This window comes from Perca fluviatilis, chromosome 12, assembly GCF_010015445.1.
Source record: "Perca fluviatilis chromosome 12, GENO_Pfluv_1.0, whole genome shotgun sequence".
NCBI classification, from domain to species: Eukaryota; Metazoa; Chordata; class Actinopteri; order Perciformes; family Percidae; genus Perca; species Perca fluviatilis.
In genome coordinates this window covers 595,859-618,654 of record NC_053123.1, presented here as the reverse complement: position 1 = coordinate 618,654, position 22,796 = coordinate 595,859, and the positions used below count along the sequence as shown (strand labels likewise).

Genomic DNA, 22,796 nt, shown 5'->3' with positions numbered 1-22,796 from the left:
TCCCCGCCTCTACCAATCAATCGGAATGAGCCGCAGGTATGCTGATCCACCCTCCTGTGTGCAGGTAAGAGGGAGGGGAAAAACCTCATCCGGTCACACATGCTTATGAACTATTTCAATAACTTCTTTTATTTTTTACCCTGTATTCTTATTTAGGGCGAATACAGTATGTAACATCTGTCCAGGAACTACAGATGAAATATAGCCTTTTGCCTAACTCTGGCACATTTACAACAATTTGTTTTATATAGACCTTTTATATAGACTAATAGATAAAATAGGGCCTTTAATAACTAAATCAATAAAAAAAACTAAAAATCATATACAGTATTAGAAAGTACATAAAATGTTATCAATTCATAAGCTTCCATTACATTACTACAATGAAACAGCAGTACAGTAGCATGCAGTCTAGTTTATGTAACATTATTGAAAAAAGTTTGTTTATTTCATGTTTATTTGTAAAGGGACAAGTATGTAGCATGGCCACACACCACTGCATTTATAGCCTAAGATCATTTGGAATGCCCTTCCCTATGGGCTTTATAATATAATAAACTCAATACTCACATACAAGACAGTACAGAACACAAACTCAACAACAGATACCTTAAAATGCAAAACTCAGTACTCAACAAGAAAATACAGACGAAACAATGCAAGACACAGACTAATACAATAAATCATCATGAAACAGGAAGCAGATCAATCATGACTACATGGCTGCTCCCTGTTTAAAAACAGTTTCAGCAGAAGTTTAACATGAGGGATCAGGATCTAGATTGAGTTCAGTAGGTAAGGAATTCCACATGTTGATTCCCCGAACAGAGAAAGCTGTTTGTCCTAATAAGGATTGGATGCTCCACGTGTTACTGAACCCAAAGCTCTGAGAGGAACCACTAGGTCACCGAGCACCTGGGGAGCCTGGCTATGTAGGCTTTTATAGATAAGTTTAAAGCTTTAGTGCATAACTTTTTTTATATTAATGGCCATCCGTTACACTCAAGCCATTGCTAAATGAGTTGCTACAATGCTAATTAAGACTATCAGCTTCACACAACTCTCTCTGGATTTCTCAGTATGACTATGTTCAGAAGATTGTGGCGTCTGGTAACTTTCCCACGCAGAAGATCAAGTGAAGATAAAAACCTCTTCTGAAGAGTCCATCATGTTTTTTTAATCCTCCATGTCCTCCTTGGCTACTAGCAACTGCGTGGAGGAGGGGGGGGGGGGGTCGGGGGGCGCGCTGGTGCAAATTTAATAAAGTGATCAAAACTTAACATAACTGTTTTTCAAAAACATGGCAATGATGAGATCTTATCGGTTTCCTGTCAAACATTAAAATTGCTCAACTTTATATCATCATTAGAGACTTGGTTACTAGGGCTGGGACGATTTGATTCTTTCACGGTACATGAGTGCCGATTTTGAAAATTTTTGGTAAATCATTGGTAAAAATAAATAAATCAATGGGGCGACCTCTAGCTCACCTGGTAGAGTGTGCGCCCCATGTAGGCTGAGTCCTTGGCAGATGCCCGGGTTTGAATCCAACCTGCGGACCTTTGCTGCATCTCTCCTCCCTTTCCCTATCTATCTGCACTATCTTAAAAAATTGTTGCAAAAAAATCACAATACATACATGAATGGATTTTTTTTTCCCACCCCTTTTGGTTAGTTTAGATGCTGCTTTTATTGATAAAATGAAGGGAAATTGACTGGCTGCTAACAGCCGATGACTCGCAGTATTAATGTTAACAGAAGAAGACTTGGGGCTGTGAACCATATAGGGGAAGCATTTCAACTGCTGTTTACACAAATCCACATTCACAACCTCGTCGGGCACTCGCATGCACACTTTCAGACACACACACACACACACACACACACACACACACACACACACACACACACACACACACACACACACACACACACACACCCATACACATGCTATCTATAGATCCATTATGCAGAGATGAATAGTGTGGGAGTTCCACAGCAGACAGATTATATAAATACTCACACACACAGCCAACACAGTTGGTTCTGTATGCGACTCTGACTGTAGAAAACACAGGGACCCATTGCAGAGTCTTATCTTTAGTCTGGATGAACCTGCAGCCGATCCTGACATGGCCAGGTCACATATTTAACCTTTGACTCTAGCACCAGCGCAGAGAGCTCTGCCAGGAGAAGCCACTGTGTGTCCTCCAGAGCGGAGGAGAGAGAGACACACACGGACTGAGAGAGGGAGAGAAGAGGCGATAATATGGAGAGCAGGGTTGCCAGGTCTGTATGACAAAACCAGCCCAATGGCCAATCAAAGCCAACCCAAAACCAGCCCAACTCAACATACTATGCACTACCCACTCAATATGTATACTATCGTTCAACACTACTTTTGTGTAAATAAACAGTAGTGTATCTTTTCGGACGTACTAAGCTGTAATTTTTCGCAGCAGTTAAGGAAATGGACCAACAGATCCCGTTGCTCTGGACGGAGACTAGTGAAGTCTATTAGAAGCACTTTTCCGGTGATGGCTGAGCGTTACTGCACAGCTGCAAACTGAGCTTGAAGCATACCTGTCAAGTATCCCGTTTTGGCCGGGAAAGTCACGTATTTTACTCTTCTTTCCCGCCGTCCTCCCGTATTAGTATTTTCCCATAAATCTCCCGTATTTTAACCTGCGTTATTAAAAATAATAACAGCCCGGGCCCGAGCAGAATAAAAAAAAAAAAACATTCCCAATCTGAGCTCTGTCACTAGCCTCGCGATAACCTGCAGTAGGCAGTAGCCCATAGATATATGGGCAGTAGCTACTACAGGTGCTGTAGGTGGCAGTTGCTGCGAGGTTAGTGTGTGAGGTCAGATGATGAGTGACAACGCAGGGAAAAAAAAGAAAAAAAAAACAGAGACAGATGATGGACGCTACGACAGAGACGGTGCGCTGCCAAAACTTCTGAAGGCTTTACTATGCATTCCCCACAGCAATGCAAGTTGAGAAAGGGTGTTTAGCATGGTACGAAAGATTGTTCCAGAGAATAGGATGACGTTAGACAACAGAACTGTCTGCGCTCTACTCTCATGTAACATGAACCACTCTGGCCCAGCCCACAAATACACTCCTTCCAAAACAGTCTTAAAGAATGCAAAGTCTGCAACACATTTGTACAATAACTCACTAAAAGAGTAAAGAAAAGTCATGTGAAATGAAGAGAAAAACTGTAAAAGAAAAGCAATATGAAATGAAAAGAATGTGTGGAATGAAAATAAAATGTAAATGTAAAGACAAGCAATGTTATAAATTGTAAATGTTTTCAGCATTCTGCATCAAGTGGTGATTTTAGCTTTCTTGTACACCTGTCTTAAAATGTGAGCCATACTGGAGCTTGGTTGGGGTGGTGGGACTGCTCGCGGTGGGCGCCGAAAAATTTCCCTTATTTTCAAATTCAAAACTTGACAGGTATGGCTTGAAGACTCCAGTGTGACGTGAGCAACCTGTCTGAAAGTTGTAGGTCTTCTGGTAGCTGTGTCAAGAGAAATCTCAATCATTCCGAATCTTACAGAGACGGAGAGCGTAGGTATATGTAAGGAGATAACATAGGCACAGGCTAATTATTGCTAACTAAAAGTTGAAAAAAAGCTAGTTAACATTAGTAATTAAACTTAAACAGCTAATGTTAAGTCAAAACTGCCTGTGAGCTTCTCCTGTACTATATGGTAATTCCTGTACTATGCGACAATAAGTCGCGTGGTTATGACACAATTGTTAGCCTATTTTTACAAAAACGTCTGCTACGGAGCCATAACATGAGATACAAAGTAATGGAGCCTTTTATACATTGTTGTGTTTCTTTAGAAATAAAGAATAGACAAATAGTCTTTAAACGCTTCAGAAGTAAAGTTATTCGCTGTCAAAGTGACGTCAAAATGAATGGCAGTCAGTGGGACGCTAACGGAGGGTGAGAGCTAGGTAGCATCAAAATAGCGCCATAGGAGCTACGCGTTGCGGAGAGAGGCTTACCCCCTTGTAATTTTCAACGTCACTTCCTGAGAGCCTCCTTGCCGGTTGGAGACGCATAACCATGGTTACCCCTACCTCAGCTTTAGTGGCATCGCCAGATAATGATTAATTTACTGAAAAAGGTAACTAACTACACCAACAGTAGTAGGTGACAAATTCACAGATTTAAATATGTAGAAATGTAAATGAAAGCATTGTTGACGTTACAATGCTGCCTTGGTTTCTGTCCAGGGGCAAGTTGTATGTGTGTGGGTCTGGTGTCTACCCAACCAGCGGACAAAAAAATTCAACCCGCGGCAACACTTTTAAAGTAGCCCAATTCTGGGGGAAAACCGCAGACCTGGCAACCCTGATGGAGAGAGAGAGAGAGAGAGAGAGAGAGAGAGAGAGAGAGAGAGAGAGAGAGTGTTTATGTCCGACTCAGTCCAATGTAAACAGCTTGGATGCAATCTGTCACCACAGCCCAGTAACACGCTTGTCCTGTTTTCACTGTCCCATTTACAGCTGTTATGAAAGTGCTTTCAGGGGCTTGGGGTTATGGAAGCACATCATATATCGAAGCTGCACCCAACAGTTTTATAGAGCTCTGAGGAGAGTGAACTAGTTTGGTGCATTACCTCTGTTTGTAAAAAGGGACAAACTGTGCACGTCTGTGCTAAGGTTTGCCAGAGGTCAGAGAGAATCTCCACACTGATGGGATGTGCGCTCATCTCTCCCAATGGATGCCCATGCAGGGCTCAAGACTATTTTAAGGCATCAGCTTTTGGTTCCCGAAACTGAAAATATGGTTGACTGATTCTTACATGGCTCTCTTCTCTCTCACATTTTAAGTAACCAAAGTGGTGATAGAATGATTATATAGGGTATTTCACACTGTTCCTTATGGTCTCCTAATGGGGTATGTAACATTGGTTGGGCTGAAAATGGCCTGGTTGATATTTTATTGGCCCTTATGCATCCCTTTGTTTTGGCCCTATTTGTAACAAGAGCTTTTCTTCCAAATATGGTATGGTCATGAATATTTAGATGAGCTGCGCGCTGATTAGCAGAGATGGCAAAAGTACTCACTTCCCGTACTTAAGTAGAAGTACAGATACTTGTGTTAAAAAATACTCTGGTAAAAGTAAAAGTACTGATTTAATTTCTTTACTTAAGTAAAAGTAACAAAGTACAGGCTTTGAAATGTACTTAAAGTATAAAAGTAAAAGTAGCCTTGCGAATGACAACCACTTTTTATGCAAAGCTACCTGGACCACACACGTTACTAGAGTGCAAGATGAGAAACTTCAGTGGACATAAAAACCAGGCTCTTTATATGCCATCGTCTACATTTTAAATGGATGTCTGCCAAACATCCCATATATGATTATTGTTACAGAGACTGGGACTCCAACTTAATAAGATTCTGACTGAGTAGCAAGATATGAATTTAATTGTGATTCTGTGAGAATTCACAGATCAAGTTTCTCTTTTTTTATTCGTCCCCTTAACATGTAAAGGAATCTACATGTGTGTGTGTGTGTGCTCAAATATAAAAAGAAAATAAAGGATACAATATGAATTACTAAACATAGATTAATTAAGAAGTTCCCCATACTTTTAGAGTTACACAGCACATTGGCCAGGAGTCATACGATGCGCCTCCTAGCCTATCTCAAACATCTCTCTCAGATAAGGCCAGGGATGATTGGGAATGTCTTGCTGCTTGTCTGCCTAATCTCTGGGATCTCTGTTTTCTTCATTTTCAATAATGTCGCCGTCCATACTACTAGTGCTAACGTTACCACCATCATGCTGCAATTATTTGCACGCCAAATGAATGCAGAATGCGGCCGAATCTGTCGAGTCGTCTTGTAGTGGTGCGTTACATGCAACAACGTAGTATCCAATTAGATTGAATTCGGTAGCCTATTGATGACACACGAAAAAAAAAACGTTACCCGGAAATTATTTGAAACGTGTTTAGTGAGGACTAGATTAGGACCGTATTTAAAGCTGATGCTGGTTTCCAATACGCATATATTGTTGACATATAACAGAAAAAGACTTAATATTAAGGTCTGAATGGAACCCATTTAGGCTACCTATGCGCAATTTAATACATAGAGGCAGGAAGAAGTGCTTTAAACCAGCATTTATTAATTAGCCTATTATTGCAGAGATGGGGTTTGGGGCTGGGTCCGTTGGGACTGTTTCTGGGGGTTACATTTTTATTCGACCTACCTTTTGTCTTCTGCATTCTCCTTACCTTGTTCTTCCCTCAGACTCATCCCCCAGAAACAGTCCCACTGACTCAGCCCCAGACCCCATCTCTGTAATAATAATAATACTGGTTTAATACACTCAATAATCAATACTGGTTTAAAGCACTTCTTCCTGCCTCTATGTATTAATGCTCATGGGTAGCCTAAATGGGTTCCATTCAGACCTTTACATTAAGTCTTTTTACTTTTACATTTTCACCTGGCTATACCCAATGTTTAGATCTGTTGTGCTATTTATGCAAATTACCACATACGTAATTATATTATGATCCGTTTATCCGTTCATTATGAATGCTATAACGCAGCTAATATTACGGAACGTTATACCTCTTACATGGGAAACTACTCGTACATATTAGCTTTCATTTAACGTTGCATAACTAAAAAATCCCAGTTACCATCCATACTAAATACAGGCTCAGTGACCACCAACCGGGTCAGACAGACAGGTCGAGAGAGACAGGCTCAGTGACCACCAACTGGGTCAGTCAGAGATGCACTTCCTCCTCCACTGGGAAAAAGTATCTTCACTAAGAGATTTACACCTTGGAAAAATAGCCCAAAACATAAAACTTCCCAAAGTTAACACCAGAAGAGAAGCTGGTAGTTCTCCTAGGAGAGGGAACAGCAGCTCTACTGACAGCTAAATATGGATCTGCCTGCCACAGCCTGAGGGACTCACAACCACTTAGGATCCCAAAATTACAGATTGGTTTAGTATTTTATAGTAATTATAGTAGAATAGTATATATGTGACACCCACATATTTAATATATGACATGTAGCTAGGCTATGGATTTCTGTAAACTGCTGAGAGAGAGAGAGAGAGAGGGAGAGATTGATTGATTACCCTCCGCGTCTGAAAACTCCTGTTTTCTGAACAATAGTTGACACATCAACGTATTCATGTGAAGACATTTCATCATCTGCTGTCTTAGTGTGTAATCCCCTGTGTCTTCTTGCTGATAACAACTGTTTTCGTCTTCTTTGAGGTGATTTTCGACCGTTGTCGCACTTCCTTGACATTCTGAACTACGGCGGAAATGTCAGACCGCGTCCCCGTGACCATTCTAAGCGAATCACGTTGTCAGAAATTGGCATCAGCCAATGAGATTGCGCTTTAGAATCAAATAATCCCCCTTTGACTTTCAAGATTGGTTGCTGATGAAAAGGAAATGACCATATTTGGTATATGAGATGACAGGGGGCAGACAGCGATCACCGGGAAAAGTGTGGGTGTTAAAAACACATACCCAGGTCGCGGCGCCCTGGTCGCGCTATTCTCCGACATTACGACCTGTTGTACAAAACTAAAGTAACGAGCCAATTTTTTAAATGTAAGGAGTAGAAAGTACCGATATTTGTGTTAAAATGTAAGGAGTAAAAGTAAAAAGTCGCCACAAAAAAAAGTAGTAAAGTAAAGTAGAAATATCCGAAAAATCTACTTAAGTACAGTAACGAAGTATTTGTACTTCGTTACTTCCCATCTCTGCTGATTAGTTGAGCGAATCCCCCATACACACACATTAGAGACGCGCACTGATTGGTTGAGCGAATCCCCCATACACACATATTAGAGATGCGCGCTGATTGGTTGAGCGAATCCCCCATACCCACACATTAGAGAAGCGACAGAATCTCATATTCCAAACACTGCAATGTTTCATTACCAAATTAACTTCTGAGACTTTTTTATGCGAGAAATCAACTATATAAAGCTCAAATATGGGCCGTTTTACGAAAATTGATGGCTAATTGCAAATTTGGTAAGACGTGTCGGACTTTAGGAGCTCCACACAGTCTGACGAGAAAGCGGCAGCCTGCTGAGCTCCATACCCAGGGCAAAGTCACCCTTTGTGGATTAATGCATACGGGGCTCCGCGGCCGGCGGCCGGCTGCCGGCATAACTATAATATATTTACAGTTTGAATTTCGTCACGGGACTTATATCACAGCTACCCCAAGGTCTTACAAAGCTAAGGTTGTGTCCGTTTTCAATGTAAGGTATTTTTATGAACGTCAGGTGTTTTGTTAGGAGGAGCAGCTACCTATATGTCCAATTCTATACAATGAGAAAAGATCGCTGCTAGCTAGCTACACTTTCGGCATAACTATAGTAGCTATATTTACAGTTTGAATTTCGTCACGGCACTTATATCATACCTATCCCAAGGTCTTACAAAGCTAACAATGGTGTCAGATTTCAATTTAATGAATTTTTGTGAACACTAGCTAGGGTTTTTGTTAACTGCGACTGTCCCTTCAATCCTGTGTGTACAGATTGCGACTAGTTAGCTACATTTTCGGCGTATTTCAAATTTCGTCATGCCACTTACAACATCTACCTAAAGATCTTATAAAGCTAACAACGGTGTCCGATTTCAAGTTAATGAATATTTGTGAACATTAAGGTTTTCGTTAGCTGCGACTGTCCCTTCAATCTTAGCTACGTGTAGCTACAAATCACGGATAGTAAGCTTAATTTTCGGCGTAATTTGAGTATATTTACAGTTTGAATTTCGTCACGCCACTTATATAACCTCTACCTAGAGTTTAGATTCTCTGCCCGAGCCCGACCTGAGCCCGGCCCGGGCCGTTATTTTCCGCCACTATCCTCGGGGATAGATAAACCGGGCCCTTGATCAAGCATTTGTGTTTTTTTAATCATTACTTTAGCCTAATTGGGTGGGGAGAAAGCTATGCCATAATCAGAACTAGTATCTATATAGGCTATATTTAGGCCAAAGTAACAAATGTGTCCAAAAAGTTACACAAGTTGGACTACAGTTACAAAATGCAACATGTGTCATGCGCGGAGTCTCCTCGTCTCGCACACATCACACCGGGGCTGCGGGCTGTATGGTGGAGCTTAAGTGCAACATGGAGCTTGGGGATGTAAAGAAAAAAAGAAAAACAGGAGAATTACCTTTGAGCAAGTTTGGAGGAAAGTCGGAAGTATGGAACCATTTTAAACAAGTTGTGGGAAGTGACAACATATGATTTTTTGGGCCCGATCTAAGCTCTACCTCTACCCCAAGATCTTATAAAGCTAACAATGGTGTCCGATTTCAATTTTATAATTTTTTGTGAATTTCAGAGGAATTCTAAGAGGAGGCTAGCTAGCTCTCATTGATAGAGCTCCATCCAGCCGCAGGCTCTATCAATTAGACTCGCGGACAATTTCACAGATCGTTTGTTTAAATAACTCAACACATTATCATTACACACATTATAAGATTAACTGGAACCTGTGGTAAGAGATTGCTGGCGTAACAAGCTCGCTGACCGCGCTCTCACTCACACACACGGGGCATTTAGCAGGAAGAGGGGAGCTGCAGGCCCTGGAGCTCTGTCCAGGCAGCAGCATTTGGTAGTCCATTAACCCACAAAACAGCGACTTTGCGCGGGTATGGAGTGCCGTGGGCTGCCAGCCGTGACGGAGCTCAATCGAGCTCACAGCAGGCCGGGGTCTGTGAAAGAAGGCAGGCCAGGCGGCGAGGCAGCAACACAGGCAGCACCGGCCACTGAACTCCGACACACAGTCGGACAAAATTTGCAATTAGACATCAATTTTCGTAAAACGGCCCATATTTGACCTCTACATCTTGCATGAGAAATCACCCCTTTAAGATATTATGCAGTTATATGCCATGCTTAATAATGAACATGTGACATAAAAGAATAAAAGCTTTATCAAAGATGTTTGCACAGTCACACCACTTTATTAGCTCCGCCATTGTCTCTGAAGCAGATGCCTGTGAGCATGCAAGTAAAAACACCTACGTACGTGCAGCATTGTCACGTGCATCACTGTCTGCTTCCAGTTCAGCAATAATTAAATATCACTGATGCAACAAATATTAAAAATGTATTAATTTTGGGGTGCATGCTTTACTATTTGCTCCCTATTTTTTAGATCCCAATTGACTTTCCATTGACATTGTTTCTGTTGTGCAGGCACACAACTTTAACACATTGTGTGCCACCACTACCAGCTTTTACATTAGGGAGCATATGCCTTTTGGAGGTAGCACGTGTAGCTGTCTGGCAGTTGAAATCATCAATAGCCAAAATGCCAGTTGGGAAATGTGCCATATAGTACGGCAATAAAATTGTGCTTTGCAGGAAGTGTGTTGGCTCTAAATAAGTAATCAACAAAAGAGACCGAATAAAGAGCTAGCAGTGCATTAAGCATCACGATTGCTATGTGTGTTTTAAAATGCGAGAGAGAGAGAGAGAGAGAGAGAGAGAGAGAGAGAGAGAGAGATTCGTGTTGTCTTGTGTCGTATGGTCGTTAACGAATTTAACATTTCACCATAGGTGTTAATTTCCATACAAGTTTAGTGGCTTGACGGTTAACGGTGAAGTATGGATTTGATTCGTGGGGTATTTTGGCAACGGTAATGTTATCAGTGTATAATCTCTGAAATTACGCTGTTGTAAAGCGTTCTGCTTGTGGCGTCTGCGTGTGATGTGCAGGTTACCTTCCCCCCAAACACGGACACACATATTAGTTAATAAACACACATATTTATTAGACAGAGCGTGAGGCCACTTATAGGCATCTGTCTGCCACTTGTTGCCTGTAGCTGGTTGTGCTTTGCATGTGTGGGATTCTTAAACGTCTTTAAATTCGGGAATTGTCGTTTGTTTATTCAAAGTCAAAGACAGTCCAAAGTAGTGCAACTTTGCAAATTTTTGTGGGTCTGAGGTGTATGTCACATTTTAGCAGCCAAACCTCCGCTGCTTTCTGTTCCTCAGTGTGAGGAGTGGGAGTGGCATAGACTAGAGTAGCAAAAGCCAATGTGTGCTTCTTTTACCGATATATATTTAACGATATCTTTTGCATTTCTAATCCAAACAACATCAAACTTTGCACTGCACTTACACATGCCCGTAGCAAGACACTTGTCAAGTTTGACATCCATCGGACTAATAGTTCGTGAGATATGCACACACACACACACATACAGACACAGAGAGAGAAACAGAGAGACGGGCCTGCAATTTATAGATCGATGAACATAATGCATTACCATAATCACAGCACTGTATTTAAATGGTCCCCATCTCAGTCATTATAGCACTGTTTTCCCCAATGGTTCTTGGGCATTACCCTGCAATTTCATTGGTTGTAAGCACTCTCTTCATTTTTCCCTTGCCTGTAAAAATCCACTGACAGCTTCAAAAATGACATGCAGAGAAAGGTCACTGCCCATACGTCATTCATCTGAACATGGATTACATATTATTAAATCTTCTGGATCTCTCTTCATCATCTCAAATCTTACTCTGGTCACATTGCCAAAGAATGTTCACTCGTTTACATGATCCATCATTTCTAAGTGATGAAACTTGTAAACCAAAACACATTCTTTGGCAACATGGTCAGTTTCAGAGGTAATATTATGAGAACAAATATATTCTGGTAGTTCTATCAAGAGACACATGTTCCATGAGATAAAACAAAGTACTGCAGAGGTATACTTTGATTCAGTAGCAACTGTGTATACATATTTAATAGACTGTTATACAGGCTTTGGTGAAACGTGAGACCCATGCTATACAAATGTACACCTTCCTCTATAACCTTGACCAAACTTGACTTGGTGACTTGGTAACGACATACCACGAGGTCCCTAGATCATCCAGGAAGTGAGGTTGTTTTTTTTTTCCCAGGATGTGAAGGCATTCCCCGCCCTCCTCTGCCTCTGATTATCTTACCATGATATTCTTACCCTGATCCTAACCAATCCCACTCCTCTACCCTAAACCTAACCAACCCTAACCAACAAAGGGAACGAGTACTAGCCAATCAAAGGGAGAGTAGGGTGGGGGAAAATTGCAATGCCTTCACCATCGTAGGAAAAAAAGATAGGCGGCCAGGTAACATCACAGAATTCACACAATTTAGCATTTTGGAACTATTTTCTAACCATGACAGGACCCCCTGATCAAACGTTCAAGCAACGGTCATTCAATGTCTGAAAGGTTTGCACAGTAGGTGTGCTAAGCACTGAAATAATTGTCCCTCAATCCTGATGAAAATGTCTATATACATTAGGATTGGGTATCGTTTGGTTTTTTTTCCGATACCCGTGCTAAAACAATATTTTTAAAACGGTGCCGGTGCCTAAACGGTGACGCTGTCGGAATCCTCTACAGTGAAATACAGTCACCCTTTACACTGTTTAGCTGTCAGCATTTAACTGTGTTTAATCCAGCTGCTAGCTAACGGTAGGCTAACGTTACCTGCTGTGAAGTGTTAACTAGCATCATGTGCAGCCATGGTCTTGTTGCCTCTAACGTCCGTTTCAGAGCATCAGAGAGCAGCGCAAAAGGCATTTAATTGGCATAAAAATGAGGCACCAAAATCTGCGTTGCAATTCGATCGGGTAGATACCAGTCGTTTAGGCACCGGGTTTCGGTACCTAACCCTAATGTACATGCACATGTGCATGCATAAGCACATGTATTTGTGTGTGTGTGTGGATGTGTGTGTGCATGCATGTGCCCATACAAAGACGTGGTACACAAGTAGTTCATTGCTGGAGAGATGGCCTTCTCAAAAACTTCTCATAAACTGTCTGTGCAGTAGAAATGTGCAAGTACATTTGAAATTAGTGCTACATGACCAGAGAAAACAGATAAAAACGGTGTTACATTTTTTTTTAAGAGGTAGAAAACCTTTAACTACCAGAATGTAATTTATGAAATTATGTAATTTTTAATGAAACAGGAAATAATTATGCTCAGCAAGGTAGCCTAGATCATTGGTATCCAAAGTGAGATCCAAAGGGGTCCCCAGCAAAAGGGGGAATAATTTATTTTTTACTATAATTCCATCCATAAGTAAGACAATGACAGATTGTATGACTAATTTGCTCATACACTTTCTGTAATAAAACATCCAAAAGCAAAACTCTAATCAGATGTGGGTCTGTGGTCTAATTTGTGTTGGTTTAGGGGTCCTTGCTGTGAATAAAATTTGGGAACCACCGGCCTAGATCTCCTTCTCGCCAGCAACATCCCCCGGTTCCGATAACATAGCATTAGTGTAAAGGGCAGGATATGTCATGCCTTTAGCGATATTCCAAATCTGTAGATCTGCACTGGGCTTCCTCCCTGCCAGGAAGCCTCCTGATCACAGGCCTGAACCACCTCAACTGGTTCCTTTCAATGCCCAAAGGACCATCCACACCAAACTGACAAACAAACCAAAATTGTACTCCACAAGGCCCGGTCTATATTAGACTGCACATATCACCCCTCTTCACCTTCAGTTTAAAACTCTCCCCTCAGGCTGTGGATTTATAGTACCCCAGTTCTAGAACAATAGCAGTAATAACTTAAAGAGCAATGTGCAGGTTGAATTCATAACTGAATTAATACTTAATGTTGTCTGAAGAGGTCTTTTAAAAACACATAAGTAGAAATTGCTATGTTACACAAACCCTAAAGCAGAAACTTTGATGAAAGGGTGCCCATTTTTAAGCTAGGCTCTGAAATAGCCTTTCCCGCTAGCAACGCGTCATATGACGTAGGCAGAGGTGAACAATAGGTTTCTTCTCACTCTACAGTGGTGAGAGAGAGTGAGCTATAGAGAAAGTTTATGTAAGTCATAATGGTAAATTATTGTGTTTGTGCTGGTTGCACAAAGTCCAGCCTGTCAGGAAATCGTGTACATCATTTTCCTTGTAGGAAAAGCAAGGTTTTACGTTTTTGGGTGCGTTTTGTGCAGGTGAAGTGAGCAGACTTCACTGCCGCGTCTGTCACCGCACTCGGTCGTTTGTGGTGCTCATTTCACTCCGGAGAGTTATAGACCTGGAGATTTGTTGGAGTCTCGGATGGGATTTTGGAGTAAGGACAATGTGAGGCTTATTACCGATGCTGTTCCCTCGGTGCACTCGATGGAATCAAGTCCAACACCATCAAGGCTTTCACCTGAATCTGGCGCGGGCAGGACTGGAGTGCTAGCACTTGCAGAAATTCCATGCACCGAAAAAGAGCTCCTAGCAGAGTAAGTCTTACTTTTAATTCTTGTAACTCTTAATTTGGCTGATTTCGTAATGTTTTAGTCTAATAATTTCAGAATAAAGAAGTGATTTGAGCGTGTATGTATTGGGCAATCCACCATCTAACTAGTAATATACATGTTAACTTGGCTATTGCATTAGCAAACTTTTGGTAGCTGATGACTTGATGACAGGAGTAGCTAAAATTGCGTCTGAAATCATTCCCTCATCTGGATTAAAAATGCACTGACTGCAAAATCGTAGCATCAGGGCTTCAGTATACAGAGAGAGGGAGAGACTGAGCTTTAGAACAGATTTTCGTAATTGTCTGCCTTGAAATCAATGCAGTTTGCATTAAGCTAGCTATGAGCTGTTGGCAGCTAGCTAGCCCAAACACCCCCGTTTCTCCCGCATTTTATTAAGCTAGCTATGAGCTGTTGGCATGCAGCTAGCTAGCACAAACACCCCCGTTTCTCCCGCATTTTATTAAGCTAGCTGTGAGTGGTTGGCAGGCAGCTAGCTAGCCCAAACATCCCCGTTTCCCCCGCATTTTATTAAGCTAGCTATGAGCTGTTGGCATGCAGCTAGCTAGCACAAACACCCCGTTTCCCCCGCATTTTATTAAGCTAGCTATGAGCTGTTGGCATGCAGCTAGCTAGCACAAACACCCCGTTTCCCCCGCATTTTATTAAGCTAGCTATGAGCTGTTGACAGGCAGCTAGCTAGCCCAAAACTCCAGTTTCCCCTGCATTTCAATTCAGACCATTCTCCCGCACGATTTTGTATCCCAGTAGGCTACTCTCTGGTAATTACTAGAGGTTTTGACACGTCAGAGCTGCTTTGGTTTTTTTTTCTATTTTTTATTATGGTACTGAGTCAGGTTCGTGGGCATGTAGCTATGTCTTTTGTGAGTGATTTTGAACCTCTGTATTTTTTCAGATTTTGGCAGAGCATGCAGCCAGTAATGAAGGGATAGATGCACCTGACAGAGGGCTTCTCTCTACAGGATCCTGGGCCATTAGTGCTTCGTCGTGGGTCACAGTGCAACATCAGATGTCTGCAAAGCTCATCAGGTAGTGTAACTTGTATCTATCATTAGCTGTATATGACACATAAACATTTACAAATTACTTCTAATGGCAGGAAGAAGACATTTCATACTGGACTGTATTAGGTTGTATGTGTTGTGACCACTGACTATGTGATGTTGTGCAACTCTTTTATTTATTTCGCTTTCAGTTTTCCTTGGACTAGGGTGGCCCCTAAATCATGGCTGCAGCTGTCGCCGTGGTCCTGCTATGCACGTCCTGCTACACCATGAACTACTGCAACTACTATTTATGCTCGTAGTTCAATTATCTTTATTGTGACTATTATTGCCACTGTTCATCACACCCCCAACCGGCACCGTCAGACACCACCTACCAAGTGCCTGGGTCTGTCCCAGGTTTCTTCCTGAGAGGGAGGTTTTCCTCGCCACTGTCACACTGAATGCTTGCTCTTGGGGGAATTACTAGAATTGTTGGGTCCCTGTAAATTATAGTGTAACATCTCCAAATTATAGTGTAAATTATACCTACTCTATTTGTAAAGTGTCTTGAGAGAACTCTTGTTATGATGTATTAAAGTTGACAAAGATGATACTTTATTGATCTGGTGGTGAAATTCACAAGCTACCTGCAAAGTCAAACTAAAGTAATGCAAAGGTAGTGTAAAGCATTACAATTCAGAGACTGTAATATAACTAATTACTCTGAAATTACAATAACTAGTAATCTATAATGAACTACATTTTGGAAGTAACTTGCCCAACACTCCTAGTTACTATCAATTAAATTATGAATACATTTTATACAACAAGACACTTTGTGATTGTGTTCATTTTGTGAAAAGAAAATATATTTATTGATTGCCTCCCTTTCTCTGGAAACTGCCTCCTGATTGCGGCCACAACACAAGCTGGTATTGCCTTCCTGATCTCCCTGCCCAGAAACCCATATGTCTATCGGACCACCTGCCTGTAGGCTGTGTATCGGAATTGCCTAGAGAATGATAGGGGTGCAATGTTGATATTGATAATCCTGTTAACATAGTAAATATGATCAAGAGTGATAGACTTATTTGATGTAACATTTTCAGTTATTCTATTCCATAAAGGTATGTATGCACATCAGAGTTTAAAAATCTGCTAATCCCTCAGCATCAATAATGCACATTAGATTAGATTATACTTTATTGTCATTGTGCAGAGTACAAGTACAAAGACAACAAAATGCAGTTTGCGTCCAACCAGAAGTGAAACAAAATCAAATATGTATAAGTAAGTGTAAGTAATGAACAACATGTACAGATATGTGCAATGTAGTAGGAGTAACATAGTAGTAAGAATATAGATATATATGCAGGGTATTAACAGAATATATTATAAGAAAAACGGAATAAATATGGATATTCAGTATGAACCATATAGACAGATATGTGCAGTGTGGTAACGTAAGAATAAGTGTACTGTATGTGCAGGAGGAATAGTATGAAGAGCAGTAGAATATGGCTATATATAAGTAGTTACAGTATGTACATTAATTATTTTTGATACAGTTTATTTGTTTAGAAAACTGACGACTATAATAGAAGTGTATAATAATATAATAGTGTTATAAATTAGTCTCGTCTAAACATACTCTGGTCTGTTGGCTTGGAGATGGCCATACTCCTGCCTGAAGTTGAGGTATACCTGCAGCGAGAACGGGTTGAGGCAGCAGGCATCAAAGCCGGGATGGAGCCTCAGGCAGGTAATGTCCGTGGCCGGGACTAAACCCTCAACTAGTGCCCAGTAGGCATCCACCTCTCGACAACACATGCTGTCCACCGCCGACGCCATAGCCTCACAATGTCCGCACAAACACCTATCCAACAAAACAACTATGTGCTAGTGCTAACCTGCTTCTCTTAATACATCCATGGCTCTGATGGACTCCACAGCTGTCTGAGCGTTAAAATCTTAGGTTGTAGAATATCACAAGACAAAACGTTGCTGGCTTAAATTAAGACAATCTACATTTAATCTAAAACATGGTCGAAAGTATGTTTGCCAAAGCAGATTTTTTGTATAACACCAATGTACTAGCCTAGATGAACCAGAGTTAGCCACCATACTACACAGTAACTCACAAAGTCACTTGCCCTATTCGCCACTGGTTCGCAACTCTACTTCTCTCTTCTGCCCATTGTTCCTCCCCCTGATCTCCCCCTAATCTCCCCCTGACCTCTATCTCTTCTAGGAGGCTCATAATTAGGCCTGTGTGCCATCATAGGTATGCTCGCCAACGTTGGAGAGCTCGGTTTCTTCATCCACGTCCATTGTAATTTGAGCATGAACTTGACCAGACTCCCTCGCGTTACGTCACTTCCGGTCAGTGATAGATAGATGCAGAAGTTATTTTATCACAATTTTATCTCAAAATATCGTTTATGGCGGTTATACATTCCTCCAGTTTTGAAAATATAGTTGTTTATCATTAATATACACTATGCTGTATAGGGGTGTCCAACCTGCACATTGCTCTTTAAGTCATTCCCTGTGCAATAACTTGGCTTTGCACATGTAATGTAGAATTTTTAGACATTGCTGCTTAGGGGTGTGCATTGGCACCGCCCTCACAATTCGATTCGATTACGATTCACCAGGTAACGATTCAATTCAATTCGATTCTACGATGCATTGCAATGCATCAACATTCTACCGCACACAAGGCAAATTTTTCATCAGTCATGAGCAGGTCTCAACATAAAAAAAAAAATCCCTACTGGTCCCCGGGGCCTGTAGATCAGAGTTTTGCTGGCCCCTTCTACATTTTTACTGGCCCTGAAAGAAATATCATAGGTGTGATTGGCAAAGGACAAAAAAGCAGGAAAATATACGCCGCACCTACCATGAAGCTTCAGAAAATGGTTATAACCCACCCAGCTAGCCACTGCCACTGGATGTTGTGCCATAAGCGGTAAAGCTAGACCAGGGGTCATAAACTACATTTATCCAAGGGCCAGAATTATTTTAAGCAAACACTCCAGGGGCCGGACTTTCAAATAAAGAAAATAAAATTATATCTAATAGGCATCTTCTTGTTTGATATTTTCACTTTCTTACTAAATTAATGCTATATTTTTTTACATGTATTAGTGTAAGCAAATCCCTAAAAACATGGAAAATCCATAATGATAACTAGATAGGCTACTTAACTAGAAAATGATCTCAGATTAGGGGGCAATTCACTGAGGAGTGATGGTTAAAGTCTTGATTACTGAAACGTAATCCGTGTCCTGATTGGTGGAGAATGCTTACAGAAAGAAAGTCCTGTTGTCGTCAGGTAAACATCTCACTGTCAAGAGCCTGAAGTGAAAAGTTGTGGAAAACAGCAGCTGTGATGATGAATGGACTGATAAGCAGGCTAGCATTCCTCCTGTAGGCCTCATTTGAAATAAGACAATGTTGTTGCTAAATAATACAACCGGCAACATTCACGTCATTTACGTGCATATTAAGTAGCCACATGTATTTGTTTTGGTCTTAAAATACATCCATAGGTTTACCGCTCCAGCGGAGATGATGGCTCTTTTAGACAGCAGCTACGTTTACAAGAGTTTGTCCAAAGTTCAAGATTGGTTGCGAATTAAGATAAACACTTAGACTACAAACTGACATCTTTCATTTTAGCTTGTTTGTAAAGTCGCTATTTTCAGAGTAGAGCTGTGTTTGCACAGCGCGGTGGACGAGAGTGGACAGCCAGACAGAGCAGACTGAAATATGGGTTTCTGCCTGTACAACAGGTAGGTGGGTATTGATAAGTATTGACTCTGTAATCATTGAGGGTTTATTGTAGGCTACTTACAGTAGGCTAACGAGTGTAGCGTTAGTTCATCTGCGCCATCGGCGGTAAATAATCCCCGGTAACGTTTCCAGTCAGTTAGCTACATGTGCTGCGTGAAACGCACACACCTCAGCCCTGCGGGTGTAATGATCGCGCAGCGCGAGCATCGCTGTTCAGAATCCAAAATGCAACGCTTGTGTCCAAATTAATTGGTTATAAATTACCTGAGGTGAAATGTTAACATTGACACGCTTCGTGCCGCTCTGTATGACGTGTGCTGATGCAGCAGACAGAGCCACAGTGACTGGCCCGTGCGGGCCAGAAACTTCACAACTTTATTGTCCACTCAAGGCCAGAAAATAAACAGTGACATAATCGATTATGGCATTTTGCCGCATCGATGCTGAATCGTGCATGCCCCGCATTGCAATGCATTGCCGAATCGATTATTGTTGACACCACTATTGCTACTGAAGTACTGTGAAAAGGGGCTCTGTATATTGTATGTACAGGAAACGGCATATCTTCCTCCACAGTGCTGCGGAGGAAGGTCTGGCTAGTCCACACAGCATTCCTGGATGGGAGAAAAACGTGCTCTGGTTTATTGGCATTTCTTTAAACCAATCACAATAGTCTTGGGCAGTCCTCGGGAAGGAACTTGTTTTGGTGGAACATGTGTACATTCAAACTTGTTTTAGTCGTGCAACAGAAACTCAGATTGGACAGATAGTCTAGCTAGCTGTCTGAATTTACCCTGCAGAGATCTGAGGAGCAGTTAACCATAGTCCTCACAAATCTAACAGCGTTTAAAATTCCAGCACAAAGAAAGAGTAAGGTAATGGACATCCGGCTGAAAAGAGGGACATCCAGTGGAATTTCCGGCGGCAACGGAGCAATCCCGGAAGTGGAACAGTGTGGATATAGACTACGTCTAATGAATCTAATTTCTGTTGAGTGTATCCATGACCATATTCTTTCTGTTACTACCCAGAGTTTATCACCATGAATAAGGGTTGGAGCTCCCTCATCACCACAGCTGTCCGGTATAATGCCTGCATCCTTGCAAAGGAAGATATCAAGGAGGTATCCCAAAGAGATTCCTGTACCACTGCAACTGTCTCATTGGGATGCAAATACTGTATGTACAATGAAAATGGCTATTCAAAACATACAAGATGTTATAAAATGCCTGGATAAGTGCCCATGAAATTAAAACACTAACACTCCCCAACATTTTCCTAAAGATGAGCGGAACAGTAGCTGACAAAGAAAAGGCATCTTTCAAATGGATCTGTTACTGAAACAAAAACTCTCTGTAGAGAGACTGAAACCCCCTGTGTCATAAAACCTTTGTTGAGTGTAGGGCCTATGGGAAGTCCCCGGGCCCCCAATTCCAGCGGGCTGTTCTCAGCGACTGAAACCAGAGAAATGGCAACGTTCACGGGAGCAGGGACAGAGACTCAAAGACCACCATTGACCAGCCAAACACTCTTCCCAGGGGTGTATGCCCTACGAGCAGGACTATACAAGGATCATACATTCTCTGTCGTTACCTAAATGGAGTGGTTAATCTATATTTTTCATCTCATATAGCATGCTCAACAAATTGTTGACACAATGTCTGACCTTATCAGGACTAAAAATGACAGAAGGAAAAATAAATAAATAAATAAATAAAGTAGAAATAAATAAATAAATGCAGAAATATAGTGAAAATAAATACATTTTGGTAACATAAATGGCTATTTCTGTATTTTTACATGTATTTATTTATGCATTTCTATATGTATTTATACATTTATTTATATATTTATGTATTTATATATTTATTTATTTATATATTTATTTCTACATTTATTTATTTCTGTATTTCCACATTTATACATTTATTTATTTATGTATTTCCACATTTCCACATTTATTTTTCCCTGCGCTTGTATGCTAATTGAGTGGGGGGTGCCAACATCAGTCTGAAGAAGGATTGGTTAGAGCGATGTGATCGAATCTACTACTACTGCCTTGATTTCACTGGTACAACGAAGCCTACTCTGCTGCTTATGTGCAGGTTGAACACCCCTATACAGCATAGTGTATATTAATGATAAACAACTAGATTTTCAAAACTGGAGAAATATATAACCGCCATAAACGATATTTTCAGATAAAACTGTGATAAAATAACTTCCGCATCTATCTATCACTGAAAGGAAGTGACGTAACGCGAGGGAGTCTGGTCAAGTTCATGCTCAAATTACAATGGACAGGGATGAAGAAACCGAGCTCTCCAACGTTGGCGAGCGTGCCTATGATGCCCCACAGGCCTAATTATGAGCCTCCTAGAAGAGATAGAGGTCAGGGGGAGATTAGGGGGAGATCAGGGGGAGGAACAATGGGCAGAAGAGAGAAGTAGAGTTGCGAACCAGTGGCGAATAGGGCAAGTGACTTGGTGAGTTACTGTGTAGTACGGTGGCTAATGCTGGTTCATCTAGGCTAGTACATCAGTGTTATACAATAAATCTGCTTTAGCAAACATACTTGCGACCTTGTTTTAGATTAACCATACATGTAGATTGTCTTAATTTAAGCCAGCAACGTTTTGTCTTGTGATATTCTACAACCTAAGATTTTAACGCTGAGACAGGGACTGTGGAGTCCATCCAAGCCATGGATGTATTAAGAGAAGCAGGTTAGCACTAGCACATAGTTGTTTTGTTGGATAGGTGTTTGTGCGGACATTGTGAGGCTATGGCGTCGGCGGTGGACAGCATGTGTTGTCGAGAGGTGGATGCCTACTGGGCACTAGTTGAGGCTTTAGTCCCGGCCACGGACATTACCTGCCTGAGGCTCCATCCCGGCTTTGATGCCTGCTGCCTCAACCCGTTCTCGCTGCAGGTATACCTCAACTTCAGGCAGGAGTATGGCCATCTCCAAGCCAACAGACCAGTGTATGTTTAGATGAGAGTAATTTATAAAACTATTATATTATTATACACTTCTATTATAGTCGTCAGTTTTCTACACGAATAACAAATTGTATCAAAATAATTAATGTACATACTGTAACTACTTATATATAGCCATATTCTACTTCACTTCATACTATTTCTTCTGCACATACAGTACACTTATTCTTACGTTACCGTTTCTGCACTACAATGGTACTGTTACCACACTGCACATATCTGTCTGTGGTTCATACTGAATATCCATATTTATTCCGTTTTTCTTATAATATATTGTTAATACCCTGCATATATCTATATTCTATGTTACTCCTACTACATTGCACATATCTGTACGTTGTTCATTACTTACACTTATACATATTTTATTTTTTTTCCCCTTCTGGTTGGACGCAAACTGCATTTTGTTGTCTTTGTACTTGTACTCTGCACAATGACAATAAAGTATAATCTAATCTAATCTAATGTGCATTATTGATGCTGAGGGATTAGCAGATTTTTAAACTCTGATGTGCATACATACCTTTATGGAATAGAATAACTGAAAATGTTACATCAAATAAGTCTATCACTCTTGATCATATTTACTATGTTAACAGGATTATCAATATCAACATTGCACCCCTATCATTCTCTAGGCAATTCCGATACACAGCCTACA

General features: G+C 41.1%; 1 long non-coding RNA gene across 1 annotated transcript; it reads left to right on the top strand.

Moving 5' to 3' along the window:
* Positions 1 to 14,265: 14,265 nt before the first annotated feature.
* Positions 14,266 to 15,586, top strand: LOC120570496. Its single transcript, XR_005641070.1, has 3 exons — positions 14,266 to 14,309; positions 15,244 to 15,377; positions 15,544 to 15,586. It is a non-coding gene; the product is annotated as an uncharacterized LOC120570496 (long non-coding RNA).
* Positions 15,587 to 22,796: the final 7,210 nt, after the last annotated feature.